Genomic DNA, 5,200 nt, shown 5'->3' on the forward strand with positions numbered 1-5,200 from the left:
AGTTACCGCCGAAATGACACATGAATCACTCGTTATTTCGCTCTTTTGTGGTTCCGGTGTCATAGCGTTTTAAAGGCCACAAAACGACAACACACCATGATAACAAATGTATGTGCCGAAACTATTATTATGATGTGTCGTACTTTCATGTAAGCCTTCTGTCCATGTGTTGCTCCTTCAAACCGGCCAACACGCAGACGTTGTTCTGGTGATCACACATTCTTGTTTCAATCGCGAATCGGTTTTCTTTTTTGTTGTTGTTGTTGCACGTGGTTTACACTGAATGATATTCATACCTTAAAAAGATCATCTCTTCCATTTAGCTTCACGGTGGTGGCGGCGGCGTCTATGGTCGCTGCTTTCAGCTTATCCCGAATATCCGGATCCACGTTTGCGGTGTCACGAAAATCGCATGTGATCTGAACTTGTTTTCTGAGAGATGGTGGTTCCACGACGCAGATTTCTAAACAGACAATACAAACGTCTGAGGAACAAACTTATTGCATGTTTTTCTTTGTTTTCTGTTTATGTTACGCCGTTTAGTTCATCTGCTGTAATTTCTCAACTTGCTAAGCTACGAAAGTAAACGACACCGGACTAGTGTCCGCAAAATATTTTTTACAAAGAAAAGCATATTTTGGGAACATAATCCCTTCACGTTCGTGTAAATGTATCCTTTATTTTAAGAACATGTAAAATGTATTGGTCGAGTATTTGATTCGAATCTGCTACATAACTACTTTAATTTAAGATTGAAACTGGTATCAAACCTTGGACTGTAACACCATACCGACTACACAATTGCGAATTACATGTATATAAAACCCAAAACCTAAAAGTTTACCCAAGATAGTGTAACTTCATGGTTTCACCTCGATATTATAGAACAGTACAACATGTATAGGCCTCATTTAAATGATGTCATTACCTACTTATCGCCTTAAACCTATTTATGCCTAGTGGACTCTCCCTTCCTTCTAAATAGGATCAATTTATTTCCAAAATTAGGGATGTCTAGTATATTTTATTTCTATATTAGAATATTTTTTACAGAAATTCCTTAAGCAAACAGAGCAGACCCTGATGAGACGCTGCATAATGCGGCGTCTCATCTGGGTCTACGCTGTTTGCCAAGGCCTTGCTAGTCATAAATAGGTTAATTCGTAAAAAAGTTTCTAGATCATAAACGAACTTACCTTCAAACTCAAACTCAGGCGTTGGTGTTTCACCTGAATAAGACGAATCAAAGATTATCATAGAGCAGGTTGTGTATTATTTAAGTTTGTGACCAATATACGTAAAGTAAAAGACCACCTTCTGCCTAGGGCCAATTTTATTTATAATCATAGGTCTTTTTGTCATTTTGTTTCGAACCAAACATCAAGTTGTAGCCTCAATGTGTCGAAATAATTGTTTAAGATAGGTTCATAGTATAGAATTTAAGTCAATGGTAACACCAACATATATTCTGTAATATGATTGTTCAAACGAAATGGAATGTAATTGAAGAAATATGCATGCGTTAGATGCGAATGTATTGCAAGATATTTTTAACCTTTAATGATGAAATAACTGAAATAAAATGTACAACAACAAACCAATAAGCAGTCGATAGAGCACTACTCTATGTACACAAACCTTGACAAACGTGGCACTAGCGTTACAGAATCTACATATGCATGGATTGATTTGAGCGTCAATGCTCGACAGTACGATGACGATAACGCGACAACACGACATAACGATGACGATAATGCGACAACACGACATTACGATGACGATAACGCGACAACACGACATAACGAAGACGATAATGCGACAGAACGCCATAACGATGACGATAATGCGACAACACGACATAACGATGACGATAACGCGACAACACGACATAACGATGACGATAATGCGACAGAACGCCATAATGATGACGATAATGCGACAACACGACATAACGATGACGATAATGCGACAACACGACATAACGATGACGATAACGCGACAACACGACATAACGATGACGATAATGCGACAGAACGCCATAACGATGACGATAATGCGACAACACGACATAACGATGACGATAACGCGACAACACGACATACCGATGACGATAATGCAACAGAACGCCATAACAATGACGATAATGCGACAACACGACATAACGATGACGATAACGCGATAACACAACATTACGATGACGATAATGCGACCGAACGCCATAACGATGACGATAATGCGACAGAACGCCATAACTATGACGATAATGCGACAACACGACATAAAGATGGCGATAATGCGACAACACGACATAACGATGACGAGAAAGCGAAAATACGACAAAACGATTACGATAATGCGACAGTACGTTATTGATAACACGATATTATATAGCATATCCATCACCTCGCTGTTGTAGTTACTTATCGTATCTTCATCATCGTACTGTCACGTTATCTTTATCGAACTGTCGTCGTGTTGCATTATTGTAATATTGTTTTTATGTTGACGCGTTATCGTCATCGTTCTGAAGCGTAATCTAATCGTGCTGTCGAATATCGACTTTAAATCCAAAAAATGCATAGTCATTGGCCGTAACGGGATTCCGTATTATTCTACGGATATTAATGCTGTTATTCATATGCAAATATAAAGGAAGGATATTGCACATTTATAAGAACATTTAAAATGTATTTATAAACATGAAAAAGCTTTCTCTTGCTAATACAGCGTACATTTATAAACGCTTGTGTGTCAATTATACACATTCGTTTGTTTTGCGCGAAACAAGTTTTGTAGATAATTATTTTCATATTTTGTGACGGGGTAACTCAAAGCAACAAATGTGTTGTGTGGCACTTTCGGATTGTTCTTGAAGTCGAGAAGAATAACGAGCGTACTTCATTGTAATACTCTTTAGGCCAAATAAGAATAGTTCTGTTTTTACGCTCATGACACAATACATAAGGGTACATGTATATACATATGTATGTAGACAATGAAGAATTGTAAAATAATGGAATAAATTCTCAGTGGGATTGAATATATTGTGAAAAAATCTATGTGTACAAAGAGCTATGACACATTTGTTATCCTTTCAAAACCACATAGCATATCTTCCTTTTTATTTGAATGCAACTATTAGTATGAATGGTAGTCCAAATTGTTGACGCTCTCAAATATTAAGCTTCTTTTTAAATTGGTAATAGTTGCAAAGAATTTAGCCCATATAAAAAGTATCTCTTAATTGTTTGCGCGTCTTATAAACAAGACTAGTATGAATGGATAATAAAACGGACCTGCATAGTTTGTACCGAGAAATAAGCTGTTTTATTTTTTCGAAACACAAGTTGCATAATCGGATTACAACCATTGATGGTGCATATTCTATCATTATAATAGTGTCTATTTAAAATCATCTCAAACATGAAAATGGGTACCGGTTAAAGTTACACACTGCGTTTAAAATTCTACCAGGTCTGGAACTTTTTTCTTTTTTGTACAAATCATTGTCATTTTCTACATAATTGAACATTTTTTATTAGTTTACAGTCAAAAATGGAAAATCGTACTTAAAATCATATTATTGCATAAACTCTATCTATAATGCCCTCTGGCGGGGTGCAGAAACTCCAAAAGGAGGGCTTGAACGGGAGAAATCGTGTGTTAGCAATGCGATTCACGTGCCGTTCAAGCCCTGTTGTGTGTTTTTCATATCCATAAACTGGTCCACGCGCAGTTACTTCCCGTCTCCAGCCTTCGACGACTTTCCAAGCATAAATGGGGAACTGAATAAGCACCGGTTTCCTCATGAATGCATGGATAATGACTATTTCAATCCACTTTTCAAGTTATACCATCTGCACTCTCTTGACGACAGCTTTATTTTATTGGCAACGTCAATGAAGTTAAGGTTATTTATACTCAACACTTTCAAAAGACTATGCTGTAAATGTAAGTGTTTATGTACCTTCAACGTTCCTGCTGTAAATTTCAAAATAATTCCTCATTGCTTACTTTGCGCGGCTGCATTTTAACTTTGCATTAATCCACTGTTTAAACACATTTTAAATCGAAAACAGCCTATCCGAATGTAAAGCCTCGTCATTTCGGATGATGACCGAGTGAGGCATATGTAAAACACAACCTTGGACTGTATTGAAATAATCGAATTAATTTGTCGATGTCGAATGAACAAAACATATTGTTTTCAATGTTATTTAAAATTATTTTGGTATGTGTGATTTGTTTATGCAATAATAGCGAAAATTCACATTTTCTCGGACAAGATCATCTGCGGGCGCTCTCAAAATCCGCTCGTGTCCTCGTGCTGCGCACTCGAGCAGGAACGGATTTTTCGAGCGCCCGCAGATGATCATGCCCTCGAAAATGTGTATTATCTCTATAAAAAATAGTATTTGAATCATCAATCTTCACGTGGTGTCTACTTTCGGTAAGGATCTCATAGTAATGTTCGCAGCCAATTATATCTTTGCGAGAGAGAAGCGAAATATATGACAGCCGAGAAACAATGACATTTGTGTAGCCGTATATGAACACTCATTTAATTTTGTGCATGCAACAGCATTTCTGTAACTTTTTGTTTGACCAATAAGTTAGTAGAATATAACATGTGTATGGTGTTATATACATATGTTTATATTGTGAAAAGAAACCATCGGATGTCATGTCTAACTTCACAATCACGCGCGATCAGTGGATTCCAAACTCAGAGGTATGTCTTTTAAAACATATTGTTTGCATTAAAAAGGAAAACAATATTAGAAATATATATGCAAAAAAAAAAATAAATACTCGGTTTGTCTTTAAATTAATGTGGATAACATGATTGTATAGCTTGGACTTCTACACAATGTGCGTATAAAGTTTGCTGGATATGCCATCTTATTATCATTACACACATGTGGATATGACCCAATTTCGCTATGCGATGATTAAATAATTCTTATTTACGTAGTAACATGAAGTTCTGATCACGTTTTCTGAAAAAAAAATAATGTGCAGAATTTGAAGTAGAATCTAAAACAGAAATGGAAATGTGCAGGGAGCTAGATTTAGCACTTTACTTTGGTCACACATCTTACCGGTGTCCTTATTTCTGGCCACGCCCACGAGTACTATGACGACCACGGCGATTACCACCGCCGCCACGAACACGCCGATGCCGATCTTCACGGGCCTC

At 36.9% G+C, this 5,200-nt stretch overlaps 1 long non-coding RNA gene across 1 annotated transcript; it reads right to left on the reverse strand.

The window, feature by feature from the left end:
* Positions 1 to 302: 302 nt before the first annotated feature.
* LOC127870385 (uncharacterized) lies at positions 303 to 5,200 on the reverse strand. Its single transcript, XR_008044786.1, has 3 exons — positions 5,103 to 5,200; positions 1,197 to 1,229; positions 303 to 463 (listed from the first exon to the last, which is right to left on the reverse strand). It is a non-coding gene; the product is annotated as an uncharacterized LOC127870385 (long non-coding RNA).

The sequence above is a fragment of the Dreissena polymorpha genome, chromosome 2, assembly GCF_020536995.1.
Source record: "Dreissena polymorpha isolate Duluth1 chromosome 2, UMN_Dpol_1.0, whole genome shotgun sequence".
Classification (NCBI taxonomy): Eukaryota; Metazoa; Mollusca; class Bivalvia; order Myida; family Dreissenidae; genus Dreissena; species Dreissena polymorpha.